Source organism: Manis pentadactyla, chromosome 8, assembly GCF_030020395.1.
Source record: "Manis pentadactyla isolate mManPen7 chromosome 8, mManPen7.hap1, whole genome shotgun sequence".
NCBI classification, from domain to species: domain Eukaryota; kingdom Metazoa; phylum Chordata; class Mammalia; order Pholidota; family Manidae; genus Manis; species Manis pentadactyla.
Window position 1 is genome coordinate 137,679,111 of NC_080026.1, and position 21,631 is coordinate 137,700,741.

At 47.9% G+C, this 21,631-nt stretch overlaps 2 long non-coding RNA genes across 2 annotated transcripts; both read right to left on the minus strand.

Moving 5' to 3' along the window:
• Positions 1 to 3,219: 3,219 nt before the first annotated feature.
• Positions 3,220 to 10,457, minus strand: LOC118931454 (uncharacterized). The gene is made up of 3 exons (XR_008999060.1): positions 8,689 to 10,457; positions 4,137 to 5,605; positions 3,220 to 3,890 (listed from the first exon to the last, which is right to left on the minus strand). It is a non-coding gene; the product is annotated as an uncharacterized LOC118931454 (long non-coding RNA).
• A 21-nt stretch (positions 10,458 to 10,478) lies between these two features.
• Positions 10,479 to 21,457, minus strand: LOC130684671 (uncharacterized). Its single transcript, XR_008999061.1, has 3 exons — positions 20,851 to 21,457; positions 12,240 to 12,358; positions 10,479 to 10,609 (listed from the first exon to the last, which is right to left on the minus strand). It is a non-coding gene; the product is annotated as an uncharacterized LOC130684671 (long non-coding RNA).
• Between the last annotated feature and the right edge of the window lie 174 nt (positions 21,458 to 21,631).

Genomic DNA, 21,631 nt, shown 5'->3' on the forward strand with positions numbered 1-21,631 from the left:
GATAGAGAGACACACGGACACACAGAGGGACAACAAAGGGAGAGATGGGAGGGATGCACCTCCTAGGATTGCCAGAAGCCACCAGAAGCTGGGAGAGAGGCCAGGACAGGGCTCCCTCTGTGCCTCCAGAAGGAACCAACACCTTGATTTGGAACTTCTATCCTCTGGAAGTCTGAAAGAATACATTTCTGATGCTCTAAGCGACTCAGTCGGTAGTACTCTGTTGCGTAGGAACTGATACAGGGAGCTGATACAGGGGCCACGGACGGCGCTGGGCACTGGACAGACGTCAGGCAAGCCCTTTGCTGGGAGCGAAGCGTGGAGCTCCAGGCAGTGCTCCCGTCTGCCTGGGGTGGGGGACTCCTGCCCACAGGTGGAGGCACTGCTGAGAAGGTGGGTGTCAGAACACACGGGGTTAAAGTCTCTGTAGATAAAAACTCCACACACATCCTATGCCGTGACTGTGTTCCTGTTGTTGTGTTTGATGTCTTGTTCTCGACTCCGTGTGCACCGTGCCATTAATTTTCCTTCAATGTTTTGAAAATAACGCATTCTGTGTCTCTCTCAGCTGAGCATCACCGACCGACGGTGCATTCCGCCCACCTGAGCACAGGGGACCTGGCTCTTTCGCACCCCCGTGCTGCCTGGGGTCGCGGCCGGCCTCGCGCCCGGCGGGGGAGGCTGGCGGCGCTGACCACTGCTCCCCTCGGGACCCTGGCGGCTGGACGTGCGTTTCACACCGCAGGAGTCGGGGTGCCCTGGACACGGGCACAGGAACCGGCTGAGAGCAGCCCGGTAGTGAGGCCCAGGGCGCCCCCCGCCGAGGGGCCAGGGAGCAGCCGGCCCGGGGCGGTGCGTCCGGAGCTCGGGGACCCCGGCGAGGGCCCGGGGCGCCCTCAGACGCCAAGGCCCCGGGGCGGCCGCCGCGAAGTCTGAACGGGAGAAGGAGGGAAAGCGGTGGAGGAGAGAGACCACAGGCCGGGGGGGGACGGGGGGGAAGGAGGAGCCACGGGGACGCCCGTCAGGAAGTCCACGGACCGTGACCGCCACAGACAGATGTCATTTATAGTTCATCATGTCACAAGAAATACCAACTTAGGGAATTTTAAATGAAATTCAGGGAACTCAAACAGATAATTATTATGGATATTATTATCCCTAATAATAAAATAATAATATTAATAATGACAAAAGATAATTAGTAGGAGTAACAAATGCAGAAATAGCTAATCATTATCAAAATCACCTTTAAAAACCTCAGCGTGGCTTCAGGGGCAGGGGTCGGCGCGTCTTTTGTTACAGAGCGCCCCGCCCCCCCTCCGGGGCCAGAGGGGCCGAGCTGAGCGGGCACCGCAGACGGGAAGGCGCGCGGCAACCCGGCCACTCAGCGGTGACGGGCAGTGACTCAAACTGTTTCTGTTCCACCTAAGAAAAGAAATCTGTAGCACTTTTGTATCCCTTCTTAACAAAAATCACAAATGCTACAAACTGTTAAACCTTTAAACCAAACGCAATGTGTCAGAGGTCTGACACTAGCAGGAACATTTTAATTAAAAAGTAAGCAGGTGGGGAGGCTTGTACAATTCTGTGAAGTTAAAAAAAAATGTTTTAAACATGGAAGGACCCTTTGGGGGTAGAAAAAAGAGATTTTGCTGTAGTAATAGCCCTATTCCATTTTAATATTTTTGAATGTGGAGGTGTTTTTTAATCCCATTCCAGAGAAAGCAAGATTTATCACTGATTATGTAGTGGTAACAAATGGTGGGAGAAATGCTGTAAACACTACTGCAGCATGCATTTTATTTTTTGGTGATATCTTTCTGCTTCTGGTTGAAAATAGGAATAAATTAAATATGATTGCATGGGACTGCTTTATGCTTACTCAAGAGTGCTTGCGGTTGATGTGGACGGGTAGCAAACCTATTTTTCAAAGGGGGACACCAGGATGTGTGTTCATTCTGCTAAGGATCATCTGTGCTAAGCTTCTTACTTAAGGTATTTTTGCAGTTCAGACCGAAATTAGCAAGTGTTATTAAAGAGTTTCAGTTATTTGGCTAAGAAATGGCTCCCTTTAGGACGAATGCTCTTTATTCAACCTTTCAGTGTCAGTTATCATTTTTAAAGCCACTTGACCTGGAAGCATGCAGCTAAAATTGTGGGGACTGTTAATGACAGTTTTATAGGCCACTCTGCTTACGGCTCCCATTTTGAGGTCTGTATGTAATTGATCTTTCTCCCCTACATGAGAAACACAGCAATAAGCTGGTTGCGGCACCACATTATAGATATAGAGAAATAATAATGATGTCACCTTGAGATTCAAAGATCGTGGAATAGTAATAGTCTCCAAGCTCATTTCTCCCAACTGTGATGACCTCTCCAATACTAAATCTTAACAGTCTCAGCATTATTTTTGAATTATTCATGCTAGCCTTTTCCTTCACTACAAAATCAAGGGAAGTGAATGCATCATGCTCTGTCAGCTCCACAGGTATTTTGGTAAAAATATAACATGGTATTTGGTATCACAAAAAAGGGTACAGTGGGACAAGCAGCATGTTTACCTTAAGCAGAAACACGCAGGCAAACAAAAAAAAATTCATTTGTGAAGAAAAAGAGTTAGTGCATGCTGTCATCAATTCTGAATCGATTATGGGCCAATCACTTTTGGATTATCTGAAGGGTGAGGTGTCCATGGGTTTTAAATAAAAAGTGCATAATAAGAGCAGATTCTATCGCCAGTCCACCCCCCAAATTATACTAGTAAGTAAGCAATATCAAGAAATCTGTGCATGCTGCATTCTGGCCAGCTTAGGCAATGTTAAACTTAAAGCTTTTGCTTTTGAAATATCAAATCAGCATATATTTCTTATTTTAATTCAAATTATGTAGAGATAGCAGCTTGACAACTCTCCTAGTTTAGCCAGGCTAGAGAAGACGGGAGCACTACAGTTTTATTCCAGTGATGGATCTCATAAAAGGCGCGTGCGGGAAAAAAATAAAATACATGTAAATGTAAACTCAGGCAGGTACCCTGATCCATCTGTAGCTCTTGACCTTTAAGTTCATGATGAAAAACAAATGTCAAGCTTTCAGAAGACAGGAGTCTCCCTGGCTTTGCTGGGTGGCGTGCACTGTCGCACAGACTGTATTAATTTAGTATGGCATCAATAACCTCGAAATCAGGATTTTGCGCGAAAAACCCAGGTTTATGTTTATTCAGAACCCGAAGAAAAAAGGCAACTTTATTTAAAGGGCGAGAGGGCTAGTGGGTAAGTGCCGCCCACCACTCTAGATTTTTGGAGCTGCTCGCTGGCTTCCATGGCAACAGATACTTAAGATGATGAGGACCCAGAGACGGTCCTTGAAGAATCTTTTCATTCTGCATATAATTCTAATTATAGACGTGGTTCACTCATTTGGCTGAGAGGACCACACCTGGAGAAGAGCGTGGTCAGTGGCCCCTCTGCCCCACCCACCAGGCCATGGACCTCCTGGGAATGAGACACGGCGCTCTTCTGTTGTGCCACATGAGGTTTTGTTCTCATTAGCGAAATGCATTTTTTCTTCCTGCTAAAGACACAGACATCAGTCTTTTCTCTGGATGGACTCTAGATGCAAGGCGGGTCGGTGGGGGTCCTGCCACAGCAGGCTCTCCGCGTCCGGTTCTGAGGAGCGAAGCTGCAGCCGCACCCTCGCACTCGCCCTGTGCCCGATTAACAGCAGGTCTGCTAGGATCACAGAGCACATTCAGTCATCAAGGGTGGAATTACGTTCAGCATAGAGTTCATGTGACGGTGTGTCCATTGTATTCCAATTCTCTAAACTTAGTGGAATATGGGCAGTGGTTGCAAAACAACCAGTATCTTGCCTTTTGCACTGTGATTCAGCTACTCAGCGAAAACAAAACAAAAAACAAGTATAAGAAAGACAGAGAGAGTACAATTTCCCTTCTCTCTCCCAGAAGAACAGCCGACTGTCAGGGGTAGGGGCTTCCTTGCCCAGGGAGAAGTTAAACACCCCTCCACATTTCATCTGTTGCCTGAATTTGAGCCCCATGTTGCCTTTGACAGGAAAAGCCCAGCAGTGGGGGGGCAGAGCCTCACCCCAAGTAGATGTGAAGGGGCTTCACTTACCGAGAGTTGAAGGAAGAGGGCCTGGAGTCCAGGCCCGGAGGAGGAGGTGGTCTTGGAGATGAGTGGTGGTGACAGGCCCTTGCCCCCTCGCAATAGTCAAGAGTGGGATTGCCAGATATATAGGAAGTCAGGCGGGTTTGCATCTCAAACTACACAGACAATACTGGGGACATATTTATAACAAAAATCTTGTTGTTCATCTGAAATGCAAATTTAAGTGGGTGTGTGGGATTTTTATTTGCTACATCTGGCAATGCTGGGAGGCCGCAGCAGGAGCTGAGCAGGTGGCTGACCCAGCTGGGACGGTCCTGGGGCCAGCCTTCTCCCACCTTCTAGTCTCTTCATACACCTACCTAATCATCTGCAGAGCAAGTTCTTAAAGTGTCTTCTTCCTCAGGCTGTTCGATTGCTCAAGACCAGGGCATCCTGGCCACTTGCCAAACTAAGTCTTCATTCTGGGGTCTAGCATGTAAACCCTACAGGAAAGCAGGCAGAAATGGCAACATCCTGACAGTCAGACAGGTGCCTACCTGAGATCTTTCCTGGCAACCTGAAAATCTCAGTCAAGACTTCCACGTCCTCTGGGTCTTCCAGTCTCTGTTCCAAGGGGTCTGGACCAGCCCAGGGCTGGGCAAACAGCCCCCCACAGAACCCAGGCGACCTCATCCCACCTGCCCCAGTAACCAGCCTGGGGAGGCCTCTGTCTGTTCAGACACTGGACTTCAAGGTCTGTCTGAAGACAGGGCTCTGCTGCTCCTGCAGTTCTATTAGAACCAGATTTCCCCTTGGCCCTTCAACTTGGATGGAGCTCAGCTCCCTCAGAAGAGCACTTTTTTTGCTCATTTTCACACCTTCAATACTTATTAAAAATCAACATATGCTCGGATACTGCAATGAATAAACAGGAAAAGTTTTATCTATAAGTTTATCTTTAAGTGGGAATGATCACAAAATACAGGTCATGACTCAGTCAATTACAGCAGAACCCCCTTATCCATGGGGGACACATTCCAAGACCCCAGTGGATGCCTGAGGCCACAGATAGTACCAAACTCTATATATACTGTTTTTCCTATACGTACATACCTATGATAAAGTCAAAAATGTAAATTAAGAACAGTAAGAGGTTAACAACAATAGCTAATAGTAAAATATGACAATAACAATACACTGCAATAAAGCTGTGTGGGTGTGGGCTCCCTCTCTCTCTAAAACGCCTTCCTGTTCTCCCTCACCCCTCTCCCGGTGAGGCCGTGAGATGGTGAAGCATGTACATCATGGGAGGCAGTGAGGTGGGGACGCCGGCAGGCGACGCAGCGTCAGGCTGCAAGCTGCTTTCTGTCTACATCAGAAGGACGATCATCTGCTTCCAGACCACAGCTGACGGTGCAGAACTGAAACCACAGGCAGTGAAACCATGACTGGGGGCACCACCACTGTATGGAGCACTTTAGAAGGTGAATCAGGCTCTGGGGAGAATGAGAGTGGTATTCAGGGCTGGGTGACTCAGGAGGGACGCAGAGGGGGAGTGTGCAGTGGAAATTAAGAACCTAGTCAGGGCCTCCATAAGAAGGGGTATTTGAGCTGAGACTTGGAAGAGGAGAGAATGAGCCAAGGTGTTGGAGGGAACAGCATTCAGGCAGAGGGAACATCCAGGGCTGGAGTCCTGAGGCAGTGTAGGGGAGGCAGGAGGAGGAAGCAGGGGATGTGGTCAGGTTGGTTGGAGGGTAGAGGAAAGGCACGGATAGGAGGAGAGGAGTGAGGGTGTAGGGTGCACGGAGAGGGCTCTGAGCACAGGAGCCATGTCAGCTGGCTGCACTAACAGTCCCCCCCTGGCTGCTTGGCCACAGAGGAGTGGAGGCCAAGAGGCTGGTGCCCAGTGGCTGGGTGACGGACAGTGACAGAGATGTCGGGACACCTGGGCTGGCTCTGCATGTGGCTGAAGCTCAACCAGCAGGTGAGGAGCATGCAGGGGTGCGTCCAGCCACCTCCCTGATGGCTCCCAGCCTGCACCGACGGTGCTGCTCTGAGTCCCTGCACTGGGCCCGAGCCCACTCACAGGGCCCAAGCCCTGTGGTCTAAACACTCGGAAGCATGAATCACACTAGCAAACTGTTAAGTATTTTCTATCCTCCTGCCTTCAAGATGATGAAAGAGAAAAATGTGCGAAAAGCTATAGTTTGCATATGGCTGAAAGTTGGCAAAATGTCAGTGACTGAGCACAAGCCTCACTGCACATATCTAGGGGTTCTACTCATGGGCCAGCAATATTTGAATTAGGAAGGAAATAAACACATCTATAATCCATAAATTAGTATGTACTTTTTCCATAAAATTCACCTTCTTTGCACAATTTCAGTGTAATTGTTCATTGTGCTGTGTGATCAAGGTATCCCATAAATTCTCTTCTAATATTGTTAATGATACAAAGAACCAAAAAGTCAAGTGAATGAAATCTGAATGTATTTTTGTCAAAAACGTAAATCAAATGTAAGTAGTAAATACCTTTAAATTAGTTTTCCTGATTTCACAAATTATTTTTCTTTTAAAATTCAAAATTAGGTAATAAAACTAAAAAGCAAAATGCATTTTGGTTATTGAATTAAATTTAATTAAAGCTGAAATTTCTGTTTAAATTTTTGAAAGTTTAAGACACATGAAACATTCTGGCAAAAATAAACTGTATGTAACTGCTCTGGGTGTTGTTCATCCAGCTGCCAATGTATAGAGACAGTATCTCACATCACAAAGGTTGTATCAAGACGTACAGATGTGCACATGTGAGATGAAGAATTGTCTGATATTGCAAACCATAGCTCCTCAGCAACCACGTTACCACTCAGTACCACTTCTGATGCCAGGCTCACCCGGAACCATGAATCAGATCATGACCACAAGTGAGAAAACAGCCCTTGAGCAGTGTTTGGGAGTGACCCTTCATCATGCAAGAATCTATTGCATCCCTGCCTAAAAGGAGAATGTAACAAGTTAATGCATGTGTCTTTGCTCCTGCTAAAGCTTCCTCACACTCAGAAGCAGCATCTGTCTCCAGCATGGCTGCGGCCCCAGCACAAACCTCCAAGCACTCAGAGATGGCTGGGACAAACAGCGTGGGGGGCTGGAGGCCTGAAAGGTGTCACTCTTGAGCAACTGAGGACGAGTGTTTGGTGATGCTGCCCCGTGGGTGCCAAGCCCTGGACCACACATGCTCTTGACAAAGAGTGAGTGTGTGTGTGTGTGTGTGTGTGTGTGTACATGTGCATGTGTGTGTTCATGCTCATGCACACTCAGCATGAGGGGTCCTCTAAGTAAGGGGTCCTCTGAAGTGTCTCTGTGGCCCAGGTCTGTGAGCAGACCACCCAAAGGATGGTGGTGCCATCATCTGAGATGGGAAGCCACAGTGCTGTCATTTGGGTTGGGAGGAAGAGGGTGTGCAGATCAGGAATTTGGGTTTGAAAGTGTTGGGTTTGAGATGTCTTTCAGTTATCCAGAGGAAAGTCGGTAGGCCGCTATCTGAATGAGTCTGGGTTTGTGAGAGGTGGTGAGAGAGGAGGGCTGGAGAGGTGGACCAGCACGCCATTAGCTTATGATGGTTCTGTAAGGCCCTGTGACTAGAGGGGCCTCCAGGGAGGACATGGCGGGCAGAGTGGGGGACGACACGCATGTGGATGGCTATCGTTCAGACAAAAACTGAAACAGGATTAACAAGTGGTGGTGACAATGTGGAGAAATCAGAACCCTTGCGCCCTGTTGGGGGGAGTGTAAAATGGTACAGCTGCAGTGGAAAATGGCAAAAGTGGTGCTCAAAAAATTAGAAAGAGAATTATCGCATGATCTGGCAATCTCACTTCTGGGTATATATCCAAAGAATTGAAAGCAGGGACTCAAAGACAGATTTCTGTACCAAGTTCAAAGCAGCATCAGTGACGGCAGCTGAAAGGTGGAAACAAAGCAACTGTCAATCGGCAGATGAGCGAGCAGTGTGGCCGACCCGGATAGTGGGACGTTATCCAGCCTCCAACAGGAAAGAGGCTCTGACACAGGCTGCAATGTGGACGCACCTTGAAGACATTACACTCCGTGATATAAGTAGGTCACAGAAGGACAAATACAGTAAGACGATGTGTGTAGGACAGTCAGGTTCATAGAGACAGAAAGTGGAGTCGGGGGTGGCAGGGGCTGAGGAGAGGGGAGTGGGGAGTTAGTATTTAATGGGGACAGAGTTTCAGGTTTGCAAGATGAAAAGAATTCTGGACAGAAGGTGGAGATGGTTGTACAACAGGGTGAATGTATGTGATAGCACTGAGGTGTGCACTTACAGATGGTTATGATAGTAAATTTTATGTATGTTTTATCAAAATTTTTAAAACTAAAAAAGAAAGAGAGAGACTTAAGGCAAAGTTGGGGACAAGATGAAGGACAGTAGCAGGGACTGAGGCAGAGCCCCTGGTGCCGCTGTGGCCCAGGCCAAGCAGGTCACCACCATCTGCGGCTCCAGAGGCACGACTGTCTGCCTGGGGCAGGGGCTGGTGGCTGTGCAGGGGGTGCTCACCCGTCCCGCCACGCAGCCGTGTCTCCTTCCTGCCACCCTGAGCTGTCGCGTGGACTCTGACCTTCCCTTGGGCTGCGCCCCATCTGGGCTCCTGGGCTCTGTCTTCCTCAGCAGGGGCTCTGCGCAGCTAGCTCAGCTTTCTTCCTCCACCCTGTCACTTGCTGTCTCAACACTGTGCCCAAATAATTCCCAACTTCATTCTCTGATGCCACCGTAATGTTTCAGAATTGTCGCCGCCTCCTTGGCAGCCAAATGACAGAGGATTTTTTCAAAAAGAATGATGAAGGACGGAGGGAGCCAGGTTGGGAAGGAAGGGTGGCTTGGTCTGCCTCCCCCCTCTGGAGGGGCCACTCACCTGCAGAAAGAAGAGAGGTGGAGGGCGGAGGGCGCAGGAGGGCTGGGCGGCGGGGGTGCGGGGGTGCGGGCTCTGCTCAGAAGCCAGGGGAAGCATGGAGGGCACTTCTAACAGGCTAGTTCTGCACACATTTCATATCTGAACAGCAGCTCCTGCTTGAAGATGGCTCAGATGCAAGGAAATGAGCTCCTGTCTTCTCAGGAGTGCCGGTGACTCTAGATCTGCAGCCCGAAGACCCAGGGAGTCCCCTTTAAGAAATGGCCACAGAACTGAGGTTCCACCAGGCTTTCGGGTTCTGTGGTCTGAGTTACAGCCAGTGGAGGAGTCAGTGAAAGTGGCCTTTAAGAACCAGCATGTGGTGGTTCATGGAATATGTCCACTTGCCTGGGCCACAGGGCGCCCAGATATTTGAGTAAGCCTTAGTCTGGGTCTCTGTGAGGGTGTTTCCAGATGAGATTAGCATCTGGAGCAGTAGATGGAATAAGGCAAACCGCCCTCCTCAAGGTGGGCGCGGCTCACTGAACCCTTTGAGCGTCAAAATGAAACAGAAGGTCCAGTGAGGGGGAGCTCGCTCTGCCCGGGTGTCCTCGAGCTGGGACACTGGGCTCCTGCCCTCCGACTCAGACTCAGGCTGGAGCTACACCGTGGGCTCTCCTGGGCCTCCAGCTCGCGGCGGTCTCAGCCTCTATTACCCAGTGGGCCAGTTGATAGATACCCACAGGGGGTAACTGGAAGGTTCGTATTACCACCATTGTTGGCATTAATTTTCCGGTTACCATGAAGTTAGAATTTTGATCGAGAAGAAGTGTTTGGTTACCCTTGGTGACATGCCTTTCCCTGAAGAGCTGCGGGCACAAGCATCCCGGTCCACACTGTGCGTGCTCACTGCCCAGGGACTTTCGGCACGTGGGCAAGGTGGAGGCCGGCTGGCAGAGCAAAATCATTGCTATTTGACTTTCAACTGTGAAATTTTGCAGTAATATTATGAGTTGCTCCCCTTAACAGCTGTCTGGCTTACAAGCTCCTGGGAAGGTGAGAATGATTTAGAGTTTGGGGGTTAGTGTAGGTTAATCACAGGGCCGGGGCTGCTGTGAAGGCCGGGGCGTTCACAGACTGTGTCCTCGTCTCCCATTCTGATTTTCCTTATTTTCAGCCTGACATCTTTCCTTCTTTTTAATAGAGCTGCTTTGAGTTTTTGCACATCTACAAAATCCATTTGAGAACTTGATGGTTGGAGAATGGAAATAATTTTATGGTTAGGAAAGATTGTCCACAGTCTTCTGTTTTTAAAGCCGTGGTTTCTGATTCTGCATTCAGAAAGGGCTGCAGCCTTCATCTTAATAAATTCAAGAATTAGATGAAGTCTAATTCTTCGTGGGACCCAGAGGTGCAAGGCATGTTTCAGTGACACTGTCCACGGCTTAGAGAGGGCTCCCCAAGGAATCCTGTCCCTTCCAAGGCAGCTTCTACTCTGCCCTGGAGTCACAGGCAGTGCGATGGCAGGAGGGACCAGTTTCAGGGACATCCCCCCTTTGCAATGTGGACCTCCCTTTTTCATCTGGACTCCTGATTTACAAAATAGAAAACAAATTAGGAAGGGCTGATAATTACTGGCTATTGCCTACATATTTTCCCCACAGATTTGGTGAGACAAAAAATCTTTTTCAAACATAGCCATCCTTTGAGACCTTTCCCCAGAAGGTTTTCCTTGCTCACTGGGATGATCTGGTCACCATCCCTATCCCCTATTTTGAGAGCCAGTCCTCTCTGCAGTGGGATACATGGTGACCAGCGCTCACAGCCAACAACCTTAAACTTATCCCACGTCCTTCTCTGGCTCAAGAACGTGAGCTGGCTCCCACCAACCACTGCCTCCAGTCTGACGCTCCTTGACTTCCCAGTCCCTACTGTCACCCCCGCCTTCACCAGCATCCTCATGCTTTCTAGATAAATTCTTCCTCTCCACCCTTCCCTGAATTCCAGCCTAGCTCCTTGTCGGTTGCATTTTGAGCACTGACTCCATCAGGAAGCCTCCCTGGCTTCTCCATCCATGGAATTTTGAAGCATTGGCTCTCAGCTGTCTTATGAGTTCATTCATGAGTTTGTTCAACCAACAAGTGTTTATTAAGCCCCTCATGCAGCTCACACTGTCCTAGATGGCGAGGATGCTTGGTAAAGAAGTCACAGCCTTGTGCTTTCAGAGAACAAGTCCAGCTCTCTCCCAGGCGGGGAGTGGGGAGGGACACACTCTCTTGGCTATGGCCGGGCCTGCCTTGGGCTCTGGCTTGAGCTGGAGTCCTCTGGGGGTGCTTGGAGGTAACCATGCAAAGCAAGCCTAGGGAAAGGTGGGGCGGGGCCTGGATCCCTGATGACTCTGAGGTTCTATCAGTCTGAGCGCAGACACGGGTGGCCTGGCCTGCGAAAGGGAGGCTGGTGGCAGAGACCAGGGATGGCCTCCTGAGGTTATTTAGACAGGAGACGGTTTTGGTTTTGACGAAGGGCCTGGGGGAGGACTGCAGAAAAGAACAAATCTAGTCCTACTCCGTAGCACATTTATTTAGGAAGAAACCACAGAGGTGGATTTCTACCAAAGTTTGTATTTTCCATTTTGTCTAATGAATATGAATATTATCCATCTATCTTTTCTTTTATTTTATCAATTGATTAACTCTTACTATTTATTGCCACTTGGCATGTGCCTGGGCTAGAGGTCCAAATTTCACCAAGAGCGGTAGTGCCATCAATGAGCTTACAGTCTGATTGGAGAAGTAATTACACCACAGTGCAGTGTCCCCAGAGGGAGGCTGGCATCATGTGCCAAGGGTGGGGGCAGCATGGAGCAGTGAGCCTGCTGGCACCATTTCCCAAAGACCTGGCACTTGGAGGAAGGGCAGTTGCAGTGAGATGCAGAACAGGCCAGTGGAGACCAGGCCCGGAGTTGGGAGAGAGGTGAACACTGGCTTTTGAAGTTATTATGAGAAAAATCAATGACGGGTGTGAAAACAACCATAAAACACCACCCAAGTGTTACAAGATTCTACAGTGAGCTGTGTAGCCCTTTCCAAAGGCAGCCAGTCAGTTCAGCCCCGGCATGGTTTGGGCGGTAGGTGTTTGACTCACATCACCACATCCCATGACAACCCTCCCCGAGTCAGGTATTATCCCCACGTTACAGACAGTAAGACTGAGGTCTTACGTGGGCAAGGACGTGAAGAGGACAATGCAGGCGGGGAACACTGGGATGCAGATGATCAACAGGCCTCCAGGTTCCTCCCTGGACCTCGTGCTGCAGTGTGATACCGTCACTTTCTTTTCCTGCCACCAACACAAACGACAGAATTTAATTATTTAAAGGTTATTTTTGGCTCCATAACAAACACAAGTGTTAAGTCTCTGTTGGCAGAGTTTGGCTCAAAGGAAGCTTCAATTCATGAGTTCCAGTCCTGGACAAAGAACTCGGGGACAACCTGAAAGCACTGGGTGTCACCACTGACCCCGGCTGAGGCTTGGGGAGGGAACACGCCTAGAAAATCTGAAGTTTGGTTGCTAATTTTAAAAAAATTTTGTAATCTTCTTACCAAAATATCTTTTGAATTAGATATTCAAACCATTTTACTTATTGCTTCAGGATCATTTTGTTTAAGAACGAAATAAAATGTGGATGCACGAACACTTTATGAAAGCATGATCGTTAAACTGCAGCCGATTACATGCCAATTATTTTTATGTCTATGTTATTAAAAGTCTAGGGATGAAATTTTTTTTTTTAATTTAAAATTAACTCTCCAACCTTCAGTTTCCAAAATGAGATTTGTAAGTTTTATGTTGGTAAATATGTACTTTGCAGCGTTTATTAGATCATCTTGAGTTCCGGGAACCTCATTTAGAAGCACTGCATTTGTCGAAACTACCAGTTTGAACACCATTGCGGTTTGAGGGCCCCTCATCTTTCTTCATTTTCTCTGCTCTCTTGTCTATGTGCTGGTTTTTTGTCAAACCCAGGGGTACAAGAACCCAGAGCCCATTTCTGTCATTCTCAGGTGTTTCCATCTCCTTCCCAGGACCCACTTTTTCTTCTGTGTGCTGTGATGTCATCTATCAAATTTCTGAATAGTTTCTCCCCTGGCCTCCTAATGCTGAGGGCTGGTGCTTTGTGTTTCAGAGCTGTACCAGTGTTAGAGAACAATTATGGTGTCAGCTTGCTGGCATCATTTTGGAAATGTTCTCTAGTACTGTGAAGCTCGGAGGCAGAACTACAAAAGCACTCACACGGACCTTTTCCCCACATGTTGCAGAACCAGAATTAGCCTTCTGATAAATGCTTTCCGGTAGTTGTCTTTAAGGAGCTAATCTTTCAAGCTGGGAGAGAGAGAGAGAGAGAGAGAGAGAGAGGAATAGAAAGAGAGAGAGAGATCTCTAATTTTTCAGGTGACCAATGACTTAAATGGAGGAAAACAGATTATCTAACAAATGTATTTTGGCACATATTAAACCATTTCTGCTTGGTTCTGGTATCAAGTCAACCTCTCTTGATTAGTAGCAGAGGTATTTTCATTTGGAGGATTGGATTATTTTTGAATTCTACTTATTATACTAAATTGGATGCCATATTATGAAATCCATTTCAACTTTTATGGACATCCCTGGCTCCTCCAGGGGCTTCTTTAGGCATTTGGTTTATTGGGGAAGAGTCATTTATTCCCTGCAACGATGCCCACGGTGCTGGCACATTACAGCAAAGAAAATAAGCCACAAAATTCAAGTCCTTATTGAGGAATAGTATCAACTTACATGATTTTCTTAAAATAATGGAAAATGTTAGAATATGACATCCTGGGGAAGGATAGAGGATTCTTGCATATCTAATCAAAATGTTATCATCCCAGAAACATATTCATAATGTGACCTTTGTTGGCTGCTTCACAGTGAAGAAATCCTTTCAAACAGGCAAAGTTTCCAACACAGCATCATAGGCTGGAAGAAATTCTCAGAAAAGAAATTGCATTTTCAGCAAGAGAGCCTCAGTGGTCAAGGCTGCCCTGGGGGGACACCGTGGCCCTCTTGCCGTTGTCTTAAACTGTCAAAGTTTGACTCCTTTTGGATTTTTGAACAATTCAAAAAAGATACTTTCATAAACAGTTTCGTAAATGACAGCATATGTAATTCCTGGGCCTTTGAACACTGAGCTGAGTACAGCACAGGGAGCCGACTGAGAGTTTCTCCTGAAGCCATAAAGCAATCTGGGACGTTCGTGGCCACGCTGTGGACACCGGGAAGGGAAATGGAAATTCTCTAGTAGTCTCCCGGACCCCTCCTTCCGCACTCCGCTCTGCCTGATGCTTGTTGATGGGTGCAGTATATCTTGCGGTTAGTATCCCATTTCAGAAATGTTCTGACATTATCTATTTGGAAGTTTGAAAAATAGTATAAAACTCCCGATGCATCTGAGCACACATGTCAACATAGCAATCACAATACCCCTTTCCACTGATACAAGATGCGGGCTTGGACCCAATTCCAATAGCTTCATCTCTGAGTCAGTGGGAATCAGAACATCTTTTCGTGGTTAGCAGTTAGCAGAGGCTGGTTCCTTCCTTCCGAACATTACCCCAGCCTGTCACCGCCTTCCCTGGTGCTCAGCAAGCAGAGGGCTTCGGCTGTAGAATATGTATGAAGACACAAATAATCAGGAAAGATGTGTTTTAAAAAAAGTTTTAGATAGGAGAACTGAAAGGAAAGGAAACAAAGAGGGCTTGAGAAATGCAATGGAATACAGGTTTAACCATTACAAATGGCTGCACATCTCTGAAACAGAGCAGAAATAAAATAGCTAGAATTTGTTTACTTCTTAAAAGATTCAGGCTGAAGCCACAAATGGCAAAGCACATTGAATCAAAAGCGACCTTTCACATTACTCTCAGCCAGGGAGCCTATTAATCTAGGAGCCTGTGGTACTCTGGAGTTAGCCCGTGGACTCCCTCATGTCGGGTGACCAGGAAAACTGTAAGACTAATGATACCAAAATCAGCCTTTAATTTCATATTTAGACTTCTTCCAATTTGTTTTTATCACACAAGCAGAAGTAGATGCCAAAGCAAATACTCAGTTACTATTTCTAGCTTGTTAATAATCAAGTCGTATTTTTCCAATCATCGACATCTCAAGAGCTGCAAATGAAGATCAGATTTGCAAGATGCAACCCATTCAGAGAGAACTCAGACCTGCTATTCCCTTCTCAGACCAAGACGGACAAGTTTTTAATCAGCAGTCAACTCTACGATCTTTGGAGTTGGTTTAAACTAAGTCAGCAACTCCGATTCTTTTATTTGAAGAACAAATAGCAGGATAAAATTCCTAAGCCCTAGAAATACACCATCATAACTTGCCACCAAAAGATTTTAAATTCCTCGAATCCAAAATGCTAACACCTGGTCTTGTTCTCTCACTCCCTCCCTGCCTCCTTCCTTCCTTTCTCTCTCTTTCCCTCTTCCTTTCTCCTCCCTAATCCTATATTCTGAGGATTTGGGACTATTTTTAGGAAGATTGAACCTTGGGGATCAGTAACTCCATGCAAGCAAGTCATAGGTCATTTCATTGTTGAGCAGCTTTGGACAAGTGACTTGACCTCTTTAATCCTTACTCTCCTCACCTAGGAGATGCGTGGGGTGGTACTCATCTCACAGAATTGTGAGTTTTAAAAGGATAACACATCAAAGAACAAGCAGCACAGTGACCAGGGACACTTGGGCTCAAGACTCTAGGTTACAAATGACAGGAACCCAACTCAAACTTGTTTATTCAAACAAAAGAATTCATGGTGACATGGAAATATGAAGTCCATGGGTGGCTACCTTCAGATCTGGCTGGATCCACGGACCCAACAGTGTGGTGGGGCTGTTTCTCTCTATCTCTAGGAGGTCTCCTCCTGGCAAAGATGGCCACATGGTCCCTTCCTCATGCTTCAGCAGGAAATAACTGAACATCCACACAGGCAAGAACCTGACTGGATGAGTATGAGGACTGATGGAAGATTTGCCACGTGCAAGAGAAGGCAGAGCTTGTAGGCAAGAGCCACCAATGTCCCCTTGGTTCAGGAAAGGCTGTTCTAAACCTTCTACAGCTTCTACAAGTCAAAGACACAGTGAACTGTGCCCATAATTCCAACTCCCATCGCTGTGTGACCTGGGCAAGTTACTCAGTCACTCTGTTTCCTCATTTATAAAACCATGATAATATTACTTACCTTTTATGTTGCTGTGAGGATTGAAAAAGACAGTGAGCATCAAGCACCCAGCCTAGGGCCTACCATCGATAATTCCTGGCTTTTATTATTATTAACTTCTATTAGTTCTATCTTTGTAAGTGTTCAAGTGACTTAATGAATCTCTAATATGTGCTAATTAAGATACATGACAAGACAAGAATTGAGGCACAGATTTGGCAATGCTTTGCTTGGCCTTGGGGGCAGCGGGGGTGGGCAGTGTTGGTCCTACTTTTGGAGCATATATGGAGCCGACCCAGTTGTCTCTGAATTCTTTTGTTTGTTATTCACATGTAAATATGAAGTCCATCTGGTAGCTTATGGAACAAAGTTTGCAGAAGGCTCCACTGAACAATCACTTCCTTCAGGGCACTTATTTTACAGCAGAGACCACCTCTACTGCCCTGGGGGAGATGGAATGCTGGAGGCATCCCCCTTCCACCCCATCCACACTCAACAGGTGATTGAACAGCTATGAAAACTGAAGAGAGAGCGTGTGAGCACATTGCGCGGAGCCCCGGCCCCACACACAGCAGGTGCTCTGTCACTGGGGGCGGGTACAGCACAGCTTGGGGGCCCCTCCCTCCCAGTAACCCTGCCCTTGTCACCTCCTCTTCTTCCCCTTACCACACTGTTCTCCTGGCCTCCCCGGTGTGTGTGAGTGGGTGGGGCAGTACCTCTCCCTCCTGGCCACTATGACTGGTAGTTTGGTAAAGTCACTGTGCTGGGTCAATCAGAGCCCTTCCCTGGGATTTTTCCCCACCCCCCAAGAGAAGCTGGAGAGAGAACTTGCTGAAAAGATGAAACACACATGTAGAGACACGGCTCGTGCCTGGAGCTGAAAAAGAGAGGAGAGCTGGCCCCTGTCTCTGACCTAGAAGCCCCCCTTCCTCACTGGCCTGGGCTGGACTAGCTTGCTTCCTAATACCCGAGCTGGTTGCTTCTGGAAGGGCCCCAACACTGGCAAAGGCCCACCCGGGGTGCTCCTCCCTGTGGACCACACTCAAGCTTCACCAACTATCCTCTCTCCCACACCAGGAAGGACAATTCTGTCCTGCTCCTGTCCAGCAGCCCCTGGACCAAGGGTGGGCTTCATGTCCAGCAGCTGCTGGTCACAAGGACCACTTCCCAGATGTCCCTCCCTGTCATGTCTGCCTCCCTGGATTAAACTGGGTTATCTCTGCTAACAGACAACTGGATAACCTGACAACCGGTGGGACAGACAGCCCCCGCACCATCCTCACATCAACTTCACTGTGCACATGTGGCCACTCTTGCCATTGTCTCTCAGCTATTTTAAGTCAGTGGCTCAGTGCATAGGGTTAGGTTGAAGACATTCCCCTCAGAGGGAGTACAACCACTTTTTCTTTTTCAGATTATTATCTGGAAGGCTAAGACAGACACATTGTGTGGCTGGTGTTCCTGTCTTAATTTTCATCTGTAGTTTCCCAGGCAGAGGCGAACGGGGACAAATCACAGGCTCAGCATCAAAATCCCCACATCTCTTGCTTTAATTTCCAAGTCACAAAAAGCTGGGTGCTTCTAGCTTATCCCAGAAGGGCAGGGGAGGGGGGAGCCCCTCTTCCTCCTGGCAGCCCAGGCACACGCTCCCCAGCACTTCACACCACTTAAAAGATTCTGCCCAAACTGCCAGCAGTGTGTTACAAACAAAGCCCTTCCCGAAAATGGATCAAAAACACTTCGTAATGAGTGTAGGAGCCTCTTTCCAAAGGGCCAGTATCTAACAAAATCCCCAGTCTTGAGTGATCGACACTCAAATAGCCCAACGCAGGTTGGGAAAGTGTCCCCCAAAGCTTTTACATGTGCAGAAGTAGTTCTCTAAGCCCATCTACCCTGGTCTGTGTACATCAGAGGAGTTGGCTCGTATTCACTTGCTTACATGTATACATTCCCTGGATATTCAATTATTTAAACTAGCCACATTTTGAGAAGAGGAACTATATAACATTTGCGACAATCTTTATCCAACCCTTACCAGACTACTGGATCCAAATTCCACAAATAACAGTGGCCCTGTACCTATGTGTGTGTTCCCCTAACAGGAAGCAGGCACCATTTATTTTCTCTCCCAGGACTTTCCATACACCAGTTTTCAACCCCGGAAGATGTGCTGACTGCTCAGCTGGTCTGCTCTGTGTATGGCCACCCCCAACACAGGACCAGTGCACAGGGCCTCTTGACAAGGGCTTGCTACAGGGAGGGGCCTCCTCTCCACCCCACGACCCAGCACATCTCCTAAGTGGATGGTCTCTACTCCAGATCGCGGACCCCGTCTCCTTGAGCGTCTACACCACTCAACTCCGAGTGCTGTGGGGCTGCAACAAGTCCCTAAAGGCGGCATCTCCAGCCCCTGCACCAACCAGGCCTCTGAGGAGGGCTCAGTGAAAGTCCCAATGGCGAATCTGTGGGCTGCCTCTGGCAGAGCTCCCCCTGACCGTCCCAGGGTGAAGGGGTTCCAGATACCAACAGGAGCAGCCAGGGGCTCCTGCGCAGAAGGACTTTCTGCCTTTTTGAAGGAATGCAAGAGCTAAGGAGCCCCTTCCAGGTTCTGGCTGCACCTCCCTCCTCTTTCTCCACCCTGCACCCAGACGTTACCCTCTTCGTGAAGGTGAAGCCTGGAGCCCACCCCTGCTTGCCCTCTTGTAGGTGACACTACTTGCTAAATAAATGGGAGTGCAATCAGACAACCAGTGCCCACCCCCTCCCCCAGAATGCTCTCTTCCCACCTAACCGGCTGGTCGACTGCACCACCCAGGTTCAAGGTGCTGACTTTGGCTGCCTCTTGGCTCCAACCCTTGCAGGAACACTGGGGCTGAGAAAATCAATTGTGTTAATGGGCAAAACTCGCCACTGGAGATGCTAGCCTAAAAAAAACCACATGTAAAACACTTAAAGTGGGGAGCTCTGTAACATGCTTCTTTTGTTACGCACACTCCCGCGTTTGTCCGGAGTTTGGAGCTTTCAAACCACACAAGGTTTTATGTGATCGTTATAAAATCCCTTCTTTCCCCAAAGGTAGGGTAGTAAGGATTAAGTTTGACTACTGAAGACAGCTTTGTTGTAAATGGTCTCTAATGTCACAGAGGTAGCTTGGAAAGAGAGGCTTATTAAACAAATTTCTTCAGTTGCAAATCATTGGAAGCAATCGCAGGTCCTGTTCATTTGTGTAACCTGAAAGGTATTCACTTAGATGTTTAAAGAAACAATGCAAAGTGATACTGTTCCCAGTGGCCACAGGAAAGCTGGCTTATCTTAAAGGACATCCAGGGAGGCCCCTTGAAGAAGCCAGAGTGAAGTGGAGCATACTCTCCTGGTGGTTTTGTACCTCTTTTGTAAAAAGTCATTCCTGGGAATCTGTGTCCAGAGAAGAATGGGATGTGATTTACTGATTTGAAGATGGGATATCCCAAAGGAATCTCACTCACCTAGTCTAACGCTATCATCCTACAAATGGAAAAGTCAGGGGGTTGCACAGCAGGAGGCTGATGAGACCCCATCCCAAATCTCTTGACCTTGTGTTCCTCACCTGTCAGGCCATCTCCCCCGGATTTGAAGCTCTCCTTGGGCCACTTTCACAGCAGGAAGTGCACATGGGTGAGGATGTGGGTGTAATGAAACAGGGAATGAGGCATAGGAGAGCTTTTCAGGAAACAATTCAAGTTTTTGAGAATAAGCACCAAGAAGGGAAGAGTTTACCAGCAAGTATAGGGAGTGCAGATTTCAGCTCTGTTCACTGGAAAGCCTGAGATCTCATGTGCTAGCATCTTGGTCTTTGGCAGGGCCAGTCCTTGGGCAGGGGCAGTGGCTTTCTCCCAGTCCCCCTTGCCTCTGACACCCCTATTTGGCTCCTGACCTTAGAGCAACAGAGTCCTGCCTGCGGAGCCAGTTCCATGCAGGTCCCTCAATGCTGTGCTCTCTCTCTCTCTCTCTCTCTTTCTTTCTCTCTCTCTCACCTACCCCTGCCCAAGGCCACACACCCCACCTAAAGGGCCTTCGGATCACCACAATGGCCATTCTTTCCTGGGGTAAGAATTAGAGATGCCAACCTCTTTTTGCTAGAGGCTTAGGAATTCATGTTAACATACTAGTCGGATAAAAAGAAAGAAGGATTTTTGTATTAGTCATAAAACTACCTCACACCACACTTCTTAGGGTACCAGTAGGCATCCAGACACAATTTGGGTGTTATTTTCCCTTTTCAGGTCTATCGGGGTCCTGGTTCTGATTGGGTCCAGTAGTAAGAGACTATAAAAGAGGCATATTGCCACTAATGTTTATCACGCCTACGTGCATGCCTTGCATAGAGCAGATTATAGTAAAAATCCCTTACAGTGATGACCTTGAGGTTTAGATCATTTGAATCTGTTTCCTAAAGTCACACAGTACGCTAGTAGAAAAGATGAGAACAAAGGGCAAAGGTGTTTCTTTTCTCCTGCCCTCTTAGCTTAAAGGCTTATAAGGCTGTCTGTCTCGAGCAGTTTGGAGGATTCTGAAGGTATGTCCAGACTCATTAGAGAAAAAGTACCTTTTTGATCACCATGTGCCCCCAGGACGTGCTTCATTTTCCATGAGCAGATGTTTCAAAGTGACTCAGCCAAGGTGGGGCCCAGGTGGGGCCCTTGAGGGGTCCATGATGGAGCTTGTAGAGTCACAGTTCATCCCAGAGCAAACCCTGCTGATGGTCTCTCAACAAACTTTTATTAATAATGTTAGTATGTTGGGTCATGGAGGTCACAAATACCAAGGTATGAATTTTGCCCAAATCCCAGTAGAGGAGCTGTACCGCTTGGGAAGGAGACTGCTTTCCCTTTAAGAACACAGAACCTAGGAGGCCAACAGCTTAGTGGCTAGGGACACCTGGACCTGAGATGGGCCCCCGATACTGCCACAGGGTGTGTGAAGGGTGCCCTTATGCCCACCGATTTGGATGCAATGTGTCTCTACTTTTGCCTGGGGCTGCATAGTACATAACACAAACTGTGTGGCTTGAAACAACACACACATACTGTATCACGAGTCTAGAAGCCAGACGTCTGAAGTCAAGCAGTCTGCAGGATCCCACTCCCACACAAGGCTCTAGGGAGGAATGTGCTCCATATTCCTCTTCCAGCTTCCTGTAGTCCCAGGTGTTCCTTGGGGTGGATGCGGCACTACCCCCCCCCGCCCAACCCCCCCCCCCCCGTGTTCACACAGTTCTGTCTAGACTTGAGGGACCTTCTGCTTAGATCACTATTCACATCGGATTAGGGCCCACCCTAATGGCCTCATTCTGACTTAACCTCTGTAAAGACCCTATATCCAAATAA